The sequence below is a fragment of the Balaenoptera musculus genome, chromosome 9, assembly GCF_009873245.2.
Source record: "Balaenoptera musculus isolate JJ_BM4_2016_0621 chromosome 9, mBalMus1.pri.v3, whole genome shotgun sequence".
NCBI lineage: Eukaryota > Metazoa > Chordata > Mammalia > Artiodactyla > Balaenopteridae > Balaenoptera > Balaenoptera musculus.
The window spans coordinates 14,173,443-14,189,383 of NC_045793.1; the positions used below are offsets into that span (position 1 = coordinate 14,173,443).

At 44.1% G+C, this 15,941-nt stretch overlaps 1 protein-coding gene across 5 annotated transcripts in view; it reads left to right on the forward strand.

Annotated features, from left to right (window-relative positions):
- Positions 1 to 15,941, forward strand: part of DENND2A (DENN domain containing 2A) — a 100,827-nt gene that overhangs the window by 9,249 nt on the left and 75,637 nt on the right. For 2 of the 5 annotated variants that reach the window (XM_036863733.1, XM_036863730.1), the window contains exon 2: positions 7,643 to 7,778. The exons of 2 other annotated variants lie outside the window; for them this stretch is intronic. The gene's annotated coding sequence lies outside the window, so the exon portion shown is untranslated. Of the gene's footprint in view, positions 1 to 4,114; positions 4,183 to 7,642; positions 7,779 to 15,941 lie in introns of those variants that run through there. One more of the 5 variants, XM_036863732.1, reaches the window with a different exon arrangement.

A 15,941-nucleotide genomic window follows, 5' to 3' on the forward strand; every position in this document is an offset into this window, starting at 1 on the left:
GTTGTCAGGCATTCCCTGGACTGCTCTTGTCTTTTTGTCTTGAACAGTTGTAATCTTTTCTCGCTGGTGGTTGATCGGGTTTGCATCTTTTATCCCTAGCTCTAGGGCAGGGACCATTGCATGTATTGGTGAATTTCCCAGCAGCACCTCACACGGAGTACCGTGCTCAGCTCCTTGATTAATCTTACTAATTAATTTCAAATCCATCCATGCTGGCTCAGATTAGCTAAATAAAATCATAGGGGAAAGACCATTGCCCATATCTCAAAGCTTAGCTAAATAAAACTGAGCACGTTCCCAGGCATTGTGCAACTTCTAAGTATAAAACACCAAGCACAGATAGTAAACAAACAGAAACAGGGCCTCAGCTTATAAGAAGCCAAAAAACAGGGTGGGAGGGAAGGGGAGTCAGGGCGAGCAGGCCCTGCTGATTGGTGTGGGCCCCTCCTTCCTTTCATGTCTGGCATCAAGGCTGAGCACTGACTCTACTGAAAAGGGAAGAGGGTCAGCTCCTTATCCGATTTCAAAACCAACTTTTACAGATTACATTGTAACAGTAATGATATGTTTGAGAGGTCTTACGACTGTACCGCACTTGCAAACAATTGAAGCTGGGTAAGCAGCCCTGCGGATGAGTTGAGAAGGTGGACGATGATGATGATTGTAACAAAGTCCTGTATTTTTACTTGGATTATTTGGCAGAGTTAAGTTCGGTTCATAATAACAGAAGCCGTGTTGAGCGCTTCTTACAGGACAACGACGCACTGTGCCGGAAGTTTTACAGCTGCGATCTCCTATAAGCCTTTCAAAGCGAGCCTTTCTCGCTTCTGTCACCATTTTACAGAGGCGAGAACTAAAGGCTTAGCAAAGTAACTTGCCCAAGGTCCCACAGCTCTCAGGCTTCAGAGCTGGAATTTGAATCTGGGTCTGTCTGCTTCCAAACCCTTTGCTTTCAACGCCCACGATGTGCCATCGCTCAAGCTCGTTCCCAGAACTGGGAGCGGGGCGGGAACGGCCGCAGCCCCCTGCTCCCTCTCGGGGCTCGGGGAGCCACGGTGCTGGCCCCGGAAAAGGGGATGGGAGATGACGTCTCCCTCCAAGATTGCTGCCTTTTGTCCAAATGTGCTGGCCGGGAGCCAGGCTGGAAACTCTCTGCTCATGGAAAGAAAGAGAACAGAAGCCAGCAAAAGAGGGTGGGAAAGGGTCTGAGGGGGAGGAAGGGGTCTGAGGGGGAGGAAGGGAAGAGGAGGGCAGGAAGGCGAGAGGGAGAGGAGGTGGAGAGTGAAGAGTTTGGGGCGGCACAGCTGGAGCCAGGGAGGGCTGCCGGGAAGCAAATAAAGCCTGGCCTCAGGTGCATCCCCTGCAAGTGGCTACTTCTGGTGTGGTGTGAGCTTCCAGGTGTCCAGAGGCCAGGACACAGGACAGATGCCACAGGGGAACCCTTCTTCCCCTCCTCAGTACTACCTGTCAGTGTGGCCAGGTTAAAAGAACATGAGGAAACCCTTCAGAGGGAAAAACAAACCCCAAAATGGCAGCCCAAGGGCTGCCTCTGGAAGTGGAGGGCTGGCCAGGTTGTGCCCTGGTGCCACGGTGTGCCTGGAGAGGAGGGAGGGGGTGAATAAAACCCAATTGTAACAATTCCCTGAGTAGCTATTCTGTATCCGGGAGGGGAAGACCCCTTGCCTTGCCCCCAAGGCACTCAACTTGGCATTAGGCACCTGGACTTGAATCTGACCACCTGGATTCATTCAGCATCCATGTGGCCTTGGGACAAGTTCATCTCTCCAGGCCTTGCTTTCCACATCTGTAAAGGGGAGGCAATTGTAGGGTTGGTGTGAGGAGTCAGTGAAACAATCTGTGTAGAATCTGGCCTAGAAAATATTGTGTTTGATAAATGTTAATCATTCATTCATTGTTGCAGTTTAATTTGAGGTGTCAAACATAACTATGTGAAATCTTGGGACTTCCCTGGTGGCGCAGTGGTTAAGAATCCACCTGCCAATGATGGGGACATGGGTTCAATCCCTGGTCTGGGAAGATCCCACATGCCGCGGAGCAACTAAGCCTGTGCGCCACAACTACTGAGCCCATGTGCCACAACTACTGAAGCCCACGCACCTAGAGCCCGTGCTTCACAACAAGAGAAACCACCACAATGAGAAGCCCATGTGCCGCAACGAAGAGTAGCCCCTGCTCGCCACAACTAGAGAACAGCCTGCGTGCAGCAATGAAGACCCAACCACAGCCAAAAATAATAAATTTTAAAAATTTAAAAAATAACTATGTGAAATCTTAAATAAATAACATATAAATAACAATCAAAGCCAACCATGAAAGAGATACCACATGGTTATGCACATTTAGTAGGACTACCAAATGTAGATAAGTTAAAAATATCCAGAGAAATTCAGAGGAGAGAGGAAGAACTTCAGTTTGGGGTGGCCAGGGCTAACCCCAGAATTCTCTCCGGGTTTCTGAAAAGGTGGGCTCCTAGCTGACAAAAAAGAAGAAAAAGGAAGAAAAGAAGAATATGTAATTAGTGGACCCAGGTTCTCCTGGGATAACTTCTCTATAGATACGTCAGTCTATACATTTCTGGGGAGGGGAAATGAGTGTAGAGGAGGTGAATGAGCCTTAGGTCGACAGATGGGGTGACAGGAACCTTGGGTCCTGCTCCTGCCTCTGCCACCCCCCTAGACAGGTGACCGAAGCTAGGTGAGCCACAAAAATCCTGGGCCACAGTGTGAGTGTGGTCATTTCTAGCCCTGACTTCCTCCTGCTACCTTTGTCTGTTTCATATTTGGGAGCTTCTCCATGCCAGGGGCTTTTCTAGCTTCATTATGTACCTTTTTTCCCCCCTTTCCTCTTTGAATTTCCGCAATAGACTGGGGACTCTAAGAAGAACTGTCGTTTACAGGCTGGGTTCCCAGTGACTGACGGGGTCACAAGGGGAGAGCTGCCGAGGCCAGGAGGAGGATGTGGAAGGCTGGGTCAGCCAGCGCAGGCGTCATTCCCAACAGGGTCCTGGGAGAAGGGGCTCAGCATTTCCTGAAGGGAAATGACTCCCATAAATAGACAGAGGGATGGGAAAAGGATTCGTCCATCCCTTTCCTACTGTCAACTCAGCTCTTCTTCTGGTGTTCAGACAATGCAACCTCTTGTAAATGTTTTTTTATTCATATGTGTCCCTGCTAGTGTATGTGGGAGAGATGTGAGATCTGCTTTCTTGTATATTGTAGATCCAAAGAAGAGCTGAAGAAGGCTTACATTCCTTTATTTGTTCACTTACCCACAGTAACCTCTCATTGTAAGAGGCCCAATGTAAGGCCAGAGTTTTTTCAGTGAGGTTTTATTCGGAAGGAAGGAAAGAAACTGTACACCTTCTGATACCATGTCCTATTTAACTTCATCCAAGAGTTCAGCAGATCTTCCTGTACTAATGCTTATAATATGCTGTTCAGGTCCTTGGAAAGATTAGGTCTCATGACATGGCTTTACTAAGACTTCAGATGTTCCCAGCACCTCCAGTGTCATGATGAATCTCCCCAGAAAGGGAAAGGGACTTCTCAATAGGGTAATAGGAATGATTAGATCACAGGCAACCTTCTGTGCCACGCTGGAGGCAAACCTAATGGGGGTTTGGTTTCCTTAGTAGCTGCAGTTGGCTCAGCTTCAGCCATATGGGTGCAGATTCATGTTTAAAACTCACACACACACACACACACACGCTAGCTTTCTTTTTTCGTTTTGGGAAAGTAGTTGAACATAGATTGAACATGACACTGTGTTAGTGGGGATTCTTTTGGTTGCTTAAGCAAACAAGGGTATAAAGATACCTCGTGGAACCCGTGGGCAGGAATGCAGCCTGGCCTTAAGAGTGCCTTGGATTGAGGGAGTGCAGAGCCCTCTTTCCGCCGGCATCATTCTTCTCCCCCACGGCCCAGCTCCCTCTGCTTCTTCGTCCACAGGGTGGAAAGTGGCAGCCTCACAGCGCCATGTTTCCGTGTTCCAGCCACACTACCTGGAAGCAGAACCTGATTGGCCCGACTTGAGTTAGGCCTCCTCTAGAGCCAATCAGCTCTGGCTGGGGGTGGGATCATCATTCGAACATGGCTGCCCGGGTCTCAGTGGCCTCCGTGGAGGAGGGAAGGGCAGTTTTCAGGAAAGGGAGCCTTTTGTGAGGTAGGGCAAGCCCTGGATAGTGCCCTGTCAGGGGGAAGGGCTTCTACTACCTGTTATGGTTTCTGTAACCGTATTGTGTTCATTTGTCTAACCACTGTATTCATAAGAATCCTGGTTCCTCAGATTCACACTCGCTACTCTGCTAACGATAGTGCTTGTGAAGGAGGTAATGCGGTACTAGAGCGAGGGCTTTGGGGCTACACACATCTCTTAAACTCCCATGGATACTATATAACTTACAAATATTGTTACCTGGTACATGCCTGCCAGATGCTTAGTCGTCTCTCTCCCCTCACCTCTCTATGTCTCTTCTACCCCTCTCCTTCCTTCCGTCCCCTCCTCTTCTCCCTCCCTCCCTCCCTCCCTTCTTTCCTTTCCTTCCTTCCTTCCTTCCTTCCTTCCCTCCGTCCCTCCCTCTCTCTTCCGTCCTCCTCCCTCCCTCCCTCCCTTTTCCTTCCTTCCTTCCTTTCCTTCCTTCCTGCCTCCCTTCCTTCCTTCCCTCCTCCCTTCCTTCCTCCCTCCCTTCCTTCCTTCATCTCTCCCTCCCTTCCTTCCTTCCCTCCTCCCTCCCTCCCTTCCTTCTTTTCCTTCTTCCTTCCTTCCTCCCTCCTTCCCTCCCTTCCTCCCTCCCTCCCTTCCTTCCTTCCTTCCTTCCTTCCCTCCTCCCTCCCTTCCTTCCTCCCTCCCTCCCTTCCTTTTTTTGTAACAGTTTTATTGAGGTATAATTCACATACCAAAAAAATTCATCCATTTAAAGTGTACAGTTTAATGGTTTTTAGTATATTCACAGAGCATGCAACCGTCACCAATTTTAGAACATTTTCATCACACGGCAAAAGAAACCCACACCCCTTAGCCATCACCCCCAATGCCCACTCCATCTCCTCCAGCACTAAGCAATCATCAGTCTACTTTCTGTCTCTGTAGATATCCCTGTTCCAGACATTTCGTGTAAATGGACTTATACAATATGTGGCCTTTTGTGACTGGCTTCTGTTCATTTAGCATTATGTCTTCAAGGCTCAGCCATGTTGTAGCATGTGTCATCATTCCTTTGATGGCTGAATATTATTTCATTGTATGGGTATACCACATTTTGTTTATTCATCAGTCGATGGCATTTGGACTGTTTCCACTTTATGACCATCAAGAATAATGTGCTCTGAATGTTAGTGTACAAGAACGTATGTGGATATATGTCTTCATTTCTCTTGGGAGATGCGTTATTTCTAAGATTATGTTGGTAAAGTGCTTAATACAGTGCCTAACAGGTCATAGGATGTAACAGTGTTCATTTCCTTACCCTGGCCTTTCCAAAGGTTATGAATGAAAGCTATTTCCTGCTTGCTGCCCTTGGAAGAAAGGGGGTCAGGCCTTCAGGTTACTGTCCCCAGGGGTACTGGCATCACTGAGTAGCAGATTCTTGCATCAGGCTTGTGAGAGGTGTCGATTGGGTGGTTCTGGTTGAAGGTACTAAGAGAACAGATAACAAGGTTTGGGGGCAAAATACAGAATTCGGAGTAGAAAGATACAAATCATAAGATTCTCTATTCTGCTACTTAAACACTGTGATCCTGGGCAAGCCTCTGAAACTTAATCTTCTCTTCAAAAATAAGCATAACAAGAATTACATCTGGAAACTGGCAGGAGGCAGGGGGCTTACGTACGTTATAATGTGTGTATGATGCGGAAATCAGGTGCTGTACAAATGTGTGATAAGCTCTAGGGCTGCCATAGGGGGGAAAATCAGAATTTTGAAATTACATTCAAATCACAGCAGGTTCAGAGGGCATTTGGAGCTCTTTAGGGGATATGGCAGATACTGGTCAGATCCTTCAGGGGCTACTGTCAACCCCTCAGGGCTGCAGCCCCTCTGTGGAGCTAGTTCTTGCCTGCAGCTGGTTTTCTGGCTCTGAGAAAGACCCAAGTAATTCTCAGTTCACCAGGGCTGCAGGCACATCAGATTCACAGTGTGATCTTACTTGAACATCTTGGGGCTATTCAGTTATTCCAGCACCATTTATTAAAAAGTCCATCTTTGTCCTAGTGATTTAAGACGCCACCTTGATCATATATAAAGTTCTATGAGTACTTAGGCCTATGTCTAGACTTTCTATTCTATCAGTCTATTTATCTATTGTGTCAGTACCACACTGTTTTAATTACAGAGGCTTTATAGTATGTTTGAATATCTGGTAGGGGCAGTCACCTCTGGCCCCCAGCTTTTTTTATTTTTCTGTGTTTTCCTAGCTCTTCTTACACGTTTGGTAATCTGGTTTTAAAGTGTTCTGTGTCCTCCTGGGAGGCCCTGGTGGAGGGTCAGGAGTGGATTGGGGTTGAGTTGTCCTTTGGACCTGGGTGTGCTTACTTCACTAAACTGGTTTTGTAAGATTCTGTTTTCTTTTAGATTCATGAGCACTGAAGGCTTCTAGTGGCTGGATAACACTCATTTTCCCTGAAGCTCCAAAAGAGCATTTTAGAATACTCTTTAATTGAGAGAGAATATTAAAACGTGGTGAATGTCGTTAAAGAGTATATGAGTTCTCTGTACTGTTCTTGCAACTGTTCTGTAAACTTGAAATTATTTTGAAATAAAAAAAATTAAGGTTGCCATGCTTCTGGTAACATCTTGGTAAAAGCTTTCAGCAGTCTACACAAGTTGTGTTCAGATTCTGTCTTAGTTCACATCTGACTGACTCCTGCAAGGAAATCCAGCAAATCAGTTGGTGTAATTCCTTACGAATCAGTGCTGCTTTCGTTCAGTGGTTTGTCCTTCCTTAAGCATTTAGCCACCTTTGAGACTATGCAAACATCTATGCCTTTCACCCATACACCCCAAAGGAAATTCAGCCCACCCTTTGAGCCCAGATCCGCAAAGGAATCTGCTGTCACCTGTTTTGCTTATCATATTGTGTTCTGTATTAAAGACATTTGTTTGCATCTTTTTTCCCTCAGCTTTATTGAGATATAATTGACATATAACATTGTGTGAGTTTAAGGTATACACGTGATGATTTGATATACATTTGTATTGTGACATGATTACCATATACCGTTAGTGAACACATCCATCACCTCACACAGTTAACTTTTTTTTGTTTGTGTGGTGAAAACATTTAAGATCTACTCTCTTAGCAACTTCCAAGTATATAATACGGTACTGTCGTGCGCATCTTATTTTCTGTATGAGAATGAAAACTCTCAGAGGGCAAGTAAATGATTTCGTTTACATTTCTCCCAGCTTCACTCAGTTCCCTGTGTGAAGTAGACACAATTATTAGTTGGAAGAATGAATTACATGACTATTTCCCCGTTAGCCATAGGTCCCCATATAATCTCTCTTTGAACCATGGGAACATCTGTACTGGGAAGTGGTTACTGGAGACCAGGGTCCAAGCCTTGGTGGTCACTAAGGGAAAGGAGGAAATGAGAATAAAGTATCACTTACCCTTTCGTTCAGGAGATACTGTGGCAAAGCGCAACAAGTAGTGGAGTGACGGGCTCAGCCGACCCGGTACCCTGCAGCTGTCGTTGTAGCTACAGAGCGACCATGTGGCCTGTTGGGGGCGCCACAGGGCAGACCCTGACTCCCACAGGTAACAGCTGAGTTTACATTTTCCCCTGTTATTTGTGATAGTAATAATAATGCATGCTTATGACAAAAAATTTGGAAATCTATTTTTTGTTGTTGTTGAAAATATAGATAAGTAGAACAGAAAAAAATCATTCCAAGATTCTTACCCGATGACAGCTACTGTTAATCCTTTGTTACATTTCCTTCCAGTCATTTTCTTATGTGTGAGATTTTGAGTAGGAATAAATTCCTTCCCCCTGCCCCCTTTAAAACCATGTTTTACTCATATAGTATGCAAGCTTTTGGATCCTGTTCCTTTTGGCTAACATTACAACATGAGCATTTTTTCCATTTAGTAATAGTCTTTTTTTTTTTTTTTTTTTTGCTGTGCCGCATGCATGCAAACCAGGGATCGAACCCGTGCCCCCTGCAGTGGAAGCTCAGTCTTAACCCCTGGACCGCCAGGGAAGTCCCAATAGTCTCTTTTTTTTAGCTTGACTTTTTAATTTACTTTTTTAAAAATAACAGCTTTATTGAGATATAATTCACATACAGTACATTCACCCATTTAAAGTGTACAGTTTAATGTTTTTAGTGTATTCACAGAGTTGTGCAACCATCACCACAATCAATTTTAGAAATTTTCATCACTCCAGAAAGAAACCGCATACTCATTAGCAGTCACTCCCCATTTTCCCCACCTACCCACTTCCAACCTAGGCAACCACTAATCTACTTTCTATCTCAATAGAATTGTAGTAGTCTTAAACATAATTTAATTTGCTATATAATATTTCACTGAAAGCTGTATTACAGTTTATATTACCATTATATTGCTTGACATTTGAGTTATTTGTAATTTTCAGTATTATAAATAATATAGCTATGAACATTTATGCATACATTTTTCCATATTTAGGATTATTCTTTAGGATAGACTCCCAAAGTAGAGAAATGTTTAATCACAGAACCATAAAAAGAGAGACCCACAAAAAAACCTTCAGTATCCTTCCCAGCTCACTCAGTTAGCAAGTGTTTATGAAATTCAGCATGGTGTAAAAGGATAAAGCAATTGCTGATCTTGAAGAGCTGAACAACACTAAAAATAATCAGCTAGAGTCTAGTTCTCATCTAGATTAGAAAATGTAATATGAAGCCACAGTGATACTGTATAAGGAGTACCAGGCTTGGGCTCAAAACATAGACTCATTCCTGGCTCTACCACTTAAGAGTTGTTATATGTACTTAGACAAGTGACTTAAGTTCCCTTGGTTTGATTTCCTCATCAGAAGAATGGTAGGAGCATTGACATTGACTTCTGCAGAGGTTAGAAATAAGAAGTGGCTTCTGACCTAGCCAAGAACAGAGAGAAGCAAGAGCAAGTTTAAATGTTTGAGAGTTGAAAGAAGTTAGAACCTGACTCCTCCAAGGTTTGGTGACCTGTAATACCTAAAGAACAAAGGAAGTGTCCCTTTTTTACTTAAAGAAATATTTACCTGAATTCAGATTTTTTAAACCATATTTTAGCAGTATTACCATATTTCATAAACTCCCATAACTCCTACTTTTATGATTTATGGCAAACTCATAGTAACTTTTTCCAGAGAGGTGACTCTAGTAGTTATCAAGCATAACCTGGGAGGGCTGACACCACTAAAACCTTATACACACAGTAGTTTAGTGTTCATATGCAAGATGGCCACCTAATTGTACTTTCTTGCTTTTTATCCTCCACGAAATGGTGAACCAAAAGGCAACATACCGGAAGTATTTCCACACTGCAAGTGAGTGAAGGGAAACACATGATTTGCAAATATTGTCAAGTGAAAATTTGTTTCCCATCCTACTAAGGTGGCTAAATACATCTCCCTATGTAGGATTGTTCTGCAGGTGTGAAAAAAATCCTTCCTGGGTTTACGAAAGTGAGAATAATAAAATCTTCTCTATCTCTGGCCTCAGGAGCATCAAAAGTGTGGTCCAGTCTACAGCCTCAGGCTGCTCAAGCCACAGATTCCCAGTGGCTTCATTTGTCAGACAACTGACAGGTGTAGGTCAAGAAAATACTGATCAAGTTGTTCAAAGAAACTGTTATTGTCAGTAACTGGGTATTCATACTCACAGAAAGGTCTTAAAATGACTCAGATTATGCTCTCGGTCTTGAGGCCACTTCTTAGAGTGAAAAGGAGCCTTGCTGTTGAAGCCTGCCTGTGTAGGGACGATCTATGAAAACAGCATCTTGGAGCATTTACACCTGGGCTTGAGGGACAGGAGCAACTCACTGTGTGCTGATAACACCTCATCGGATTTTCAGACATGCTCTGAAAATAGGAGCAAAGAGACACACTGGAGTAAAGACTGCCTTACAAAGGAAGAGGGCAAAGGAGAGTAGATGTGTTGCTGACTGGCAATACCAGTGACAGGAAAATAAACTCTAGGGTCGACTCTAAGCCTATGAATTCCCTGGGAAGTTATAAATGCAGATTCCTAGGTCCTCTTCTAGCAGTCTGATTCACTCAGTCTGGGGTGGGGCCAGCACTCCTCACTTTTAGCAGCTGTCCCTGCTGATTAAAAAAAAAAATACAGGGGACTTCCCTGGTGGCAAAGTGGTTAAGACTCCGTGCTCCCAAGGCAGGGGGCCTGGGTTCGATCCCTGGTCAGGGAACTAGACCCCACATGCATGCCGCAACTAAGAGTTCGCATGTCGCAACTAAAGAGCCCGCCTGCGCAACTAAGACCCGGCGCAACCAGCTAAATAAATAAGTAAATATTTTAAAAAAACAGCATTATTGAGATATAATTCACATACCATAAAATTCACCCCTTTAAAATATACAGTTTTTAGGGTTTTTAGCATATTAACTATAAGTATTTTTAGCATATTAACTATTTTGTGCAACTATCACCATTAATTTTAGAACATTTTCATCACTCTCCTCCCCTGGAAAATCCGTACCTATTAGCAGTCACTCCCCACGCCCCGTTACATAGCCCCTGGCAACACTATCAATACTTCCATCTCTATGGATTTATCTATTCTGCACATTTCATGTAGATTGAATCATACTATATTTCTTTTGTGTCTGGGCTTTTATCCACTTAGTATTTTTTTACGCTTCATCACGTTGTAGCATGTAATAGTCCTTCATTTTTTTAAATGGCTGAATAATATTCCATTTGTATGGCTAGACCACATTTTGTTTATCCAGTCATCTGTTAAGTATAAGAAAATGGTATATGTGTTCGCTCATTCAACAAATATTTCTTTTCTTTTTTTAAAATATTTATTTATTTTTGGCTGCGTTGGGTCTTCGTTGCTGTGCGCAGGCTTTCTCTAGTTGCGGCAAGCGGGGGCTACTCTTCGTTGCAGTGTGTGGGCTTTTCACTGCAGTGGCTTCTCTTGTTGTGGAGCACGGGCTCTAGGTGTGCGGGCTTCAGTAGTTGTGGCATGCGGGCTCAGTAGTTGTGGCTCGCGGGATCTAGAGCACAGACTCAGTAGTCGTGGCGCATGGGCTTAGTTGCTCTGTGGCATGTGGGATCTTCCCGGACGAGGGCTTGAACCCGTGTCCCCTGCATTGGCAGGCGGATTCTTAACCACTGCGCCACCAGGGAAGCCCCAACAAACATTTCTTTTTTTTTTTTTTTTTTTTTTTAATTTTATTTATTTATTTTATTTATGGCTGTGTTGGGTCTTCGTTTCTGTGCGAGGGCTTTCTCTAATTGCGGCAAGTGGGGGCCACTCTTCATCGCGGTGCGCGGGCCTCTCACTATCGTGGCCTCTCTTGTTGCGGCGCACAGGCTCCGGACGCGCAGGCTCAGTAATTGTGGCTCACGGGCCCAGTTGCTCCGCGGCATGTGGGATCTTCCCAGACCAGGGCTCGAACCCGTGTCCCCTGCATTGGCAGGCAGATTCTCAACCACTGCGCCACCAGGGAAGCCCCCAACAAACATTTCTTGAACATGCTTATTTAAAGGGGGAATCTTCTGGGCTCAAAGCAGAACTCCTAGAAACAGGAAGACTTTGGTTGTTACCAGAAAAGCCATTACCTTGGCTCTGCCACAGGCTTTACCTGGCGTGTGCACTGAGGACCTGGGGTCTGGTCGTGGTGTGCAGGCACTGTTTAAGCATTTGGTCCAAGAGTGCAGGCTGTGATTTTGCCAAATATGGCCCCCGGGTGTGGTTCTGAGGCATCACGTAGCCTTTGGCTTCCGTTGTTACTCACCTGCTTCAGGATCCCCCATCTTCTTCCAAATGTGAAAATATTGCTTTTTTTGTGAAAATAGTACCCCCCAAAAAGCTGTTATGTAAATAACTAGAGTGGTCTGTTTAATTTAAAATTATTTTTGTTTTGTTTGAGATAATGAAAATGAAGCATCCAGAGCTCCAGGAAAGAGCTTCACTAAGCAGTTAGATGCAGCAAGAGTTGTGTTATGTGACTGTGCACTGTTTTTTTTTTTTTCCTTCTCAACATATTTTCTGAAAACAAACACCTTCTGGGTATGCTTGCTAATAAGAAGAATGCTCAGGGAATTCCCTGGTGGCCTAGTGGTTAGGATTCTGGGCTTTCACTGCTGTGGCCCAGGTTCAATCCCTGGTCAGGAAACTGAGATCCTGCAAGCTGTGCAGCCAAAAAAAAGCTCAGTTGAGAAAATAACTATTTTTGTTGTACCGTAATTGTTAATAGTTTCTTCTCAGTTTTGTTGCCTGCTGTTTACAAACTGATAAAACTAAGTTATTAGAATCATTAAAGCTGAAAAGCTTGTCCTTTTTTTGTTTTTTTAAAAATTTATTTATTTACTTTTAAAAATAGATAAAAATTTATTTTATTTATTTATTATTTTGACTGCGTTGGGTCTTCGTTGCTGCACGCAGGCTTTCTCTAGTTGCGGTGAGCAGGGGCTACTCTTCGTTGCAGTGCACGGGCTTCTTATTGCAGTGGCTTCTCGTTGTGGAGCACGGGCTCTAGGTGCGCGGGCTTCAGTAGTTGTGGCACATGGGCTCAGTAGTTGTGGCTTGCGGGCTCTAGAGTGCAGGCTCAGTAGTTGTGGCGCATGGGCTTAGTTGCTCTGTAGCACGTGGGATCTTCCCTGACCAGGGCTCAAACCCATGTCCCCTGCATTGGCAGGTGGATTCTTAACCACTGCGCCACCAGGGAAGCCCTTGTAGTTTTATTTGCAACACAAATAAAAACCACTCAAAGTTTAATTTTATTAGTATGTAATCATTTATGATCTAAACTGTATTTCTCATTCAGTATTTCAAGTCTGACCATTTTATGAATCAAGTTATGTATCATATACATTTACCTGCATTTCAGAACTAACATACTAGCCTTAGAACACTGAAGGGCACTGGAAAATTATAGTTATGTATTCCTCACTCCACCTCCTCCCCTACCCAAATTTCATTGACTATACTTACACTGTATTTTCAGTTGAGATATAATTCACATAAAATTCACCATTTAAAAGTACACAATTGGGCTTCCCAGGTTGCACAGTGGTTAAGAATCCACCTGCCAATGCAGGGGACACGGGTTCAAGCCCTGGTCCAGGAAGATCCCACATGCCGCAGAGCAACTAAGCCCGTGCGCCCCAACTACTGAAGCCTGAGCACCTAGAGCCGGTGCTCCAGAACAAGAGAAGCCACCGCAATGAGAAGCCCCGCGCACCGCACGAGCCCCAAACGCACAGAGAAAAGCCCGCACCGCAATAAGACCCAACACAGCCCCCCCTCCCAAAAAAAGTGCACGATTTAGGGACTTGTAATGTGTTCACTGTGTTGTGTAGCTATCATCACTATCACTTGTAATGTGTTCACTGTGTTGTGTAGCTATCATCACTATCTAATTCCAGAACATTTCTGTCATTCCCCAAAGAAACCTTTACCTGTTAGTAATCTTCCCAATTCCCCTTTGCTCTATGGATTTACCTATTCCGGACATTTCATATAAATACAATCATACAATACTCCTTTTGTATCTGGCTTTTTTCACATAGTGTGTTTTCAAGGTTCAGCCATGCTGTAGCATGTAATGGTCCTTTATTCCTTTTTAAGATTGAGTTGAATAACATTATACTGTATGGCTAGACCACATTTTGTTTGTTTATCCATTTATCCGTTGATCGACATTTCCAGATTTCATTTTTTATTTAAATCACTGTCTTTGTTTTAAGATTTGGGGAAAATCAGTTCTTCCTCCTCCCACCCCCACCACGTCCTGTGGCCTAATCATGTCCAGGGTTTTTTTTATAGCAGTCCCTAAACCAGTACTATCCAAACTTCTTCCTGTAAGTGACCTTGATCACAAAATTTCTGTAGACCATGTATCACCTCCATGTTCCCAACATAAAAACCCCACCAGAGCTAATAGGAAGAAGGTTATTACTGTTGGTTATATCAACAATCAATGGCATCCTATATAATTTTGAAATATCATAAATGGATAATTAATGCCCAGAACAAAATATGAACAATGCTTTATTGTAAGTAGAAGCACTCTAAGAGGCCGAGCCTCAGACCATGAGTAGCTGTCTTACTGGGCCCCTGGTATTTAAGACTATGCTGGCTCCACCAGGTGGTGTTTCCTGCCTGCCTTTGCTGGTTCCTCAAATGGCAGTGGAGGGAGGAGAGCAGGCAGGCGTGGGCCAGATTCTAAAGGAGTTACCATCTCCCCGCTGGGACTCGTCGCTTCTCTCCACACAGGGCTGCCCCCCTCCCTCCTTCAGGCACCCTCAGGCTCTCCTGTAAGAACTGCTCTCGGGAAAAGATCTGATATGTCAACTGCCTCCTTCCTACTTGTGGAAAAACACTTTATATCTGTTTTAAAATCTTGACCCTTTTGGGGGGAAATACTTGTTTTTAAATTAATGATTTCACATTTAGTACCCCAAGCCCCTTTAAAAAAATAGTGTTTTCAGAAATCAGGCTGGAATTTCAAGCCTTAGTGGGTAAACTTGAAGGAGTCACAAAATAATATAGCATTTTGATCTAGTAGTGTCAGTCTGGAGCAATTAAATTTTCTGTGGGCTTTTGAGACTGACCAGAAGCATCTCACTATAATCTCTCTCTTTCTCTCTCTTGAAAAAGTAAAGGTAATTCAGAGAAGTAATTAGGAGTAACATGTTGAGATGTTAGAAGGGAGTTCCTAACATTAAAAGCTGAAAAGACTCTCCCACCACTTCTTAACTTCACCTGATCCTTCCAATCAACTTGACATTGATGCCCAAAGAGAACCTTTGAGTCAAGAACAGATTTTACAGTATTCACTTTAGCAGGAAGAAAAACAAAACTTGATTATGGACTAGACTGATAAACATAATCGGCTGTAGATACCGGCATTTAAAAAATATCTTCTTCAATTTGTAAGACAGCTTAAAAAACTTACGGGAATGTTCGAATATGCAAAAAACATATGAACTTTCATGGACCACACTTTGGGAAACAGCTCCATCTTGTATTCCCAGACCTATAAAATGATAGAGAAGTTTATCTTGGTAATTTAAGTCACAGAGTTCTCCCACCTAGCAAATTAGGCTAGGCTTGTCACCTAATTAATGACCTTTAAACATCAGAGACAAAAGGGAAGTGTCCAAGTTTTGTGGGAGCAGCATTTTCCACTCTTCTGTGAATTTAGAAATGTTGATGAGCTGATTGCTGAGTGTGCCTGGGGTTCTGTGCCCCCTCAGTTCCAGCCCCTTAAGCCCACTTGAACTTGCTTTTCAGACTGTGGTATCAGCTGTTTCTCTAGAGACTGTGGTTTTCGGACTGGAAGTTATTACTGCTTGATGGGAATCAAGTTCACTTAAGTACCGTGTTGTTTAAGTGCTTCTCGGGATCTTTAACCTCAAAGTTCATACATGGTTCTCTGTGCATTAGACACAGTGGGCTTTGTGCTTTTTGAAAAAGCTACGGCTTCCTAGGGAGTATAAGGAAACCGTTCCCTTGAGGAGAGAGGGGGTTATGGGGCTGGTCGTGACCCCAGCACAGTCCCGGTGCTCTCCCCGGCGGCACACACCACGTCTTCCTCATCCTTGAGTGCCCAGAGCATCCTGCACAGGGCCTGGCAGCTATTCACAGAGCCAGTGAAAGAGGATGCCAGCTCGAAGGAAGAGGGTGAGTGGGGAGAGTTGCTGCTCACGTGGAGCGAGGCTGCATCGCTGTGGGCTTGGTCTGTGTGGAGGCGGA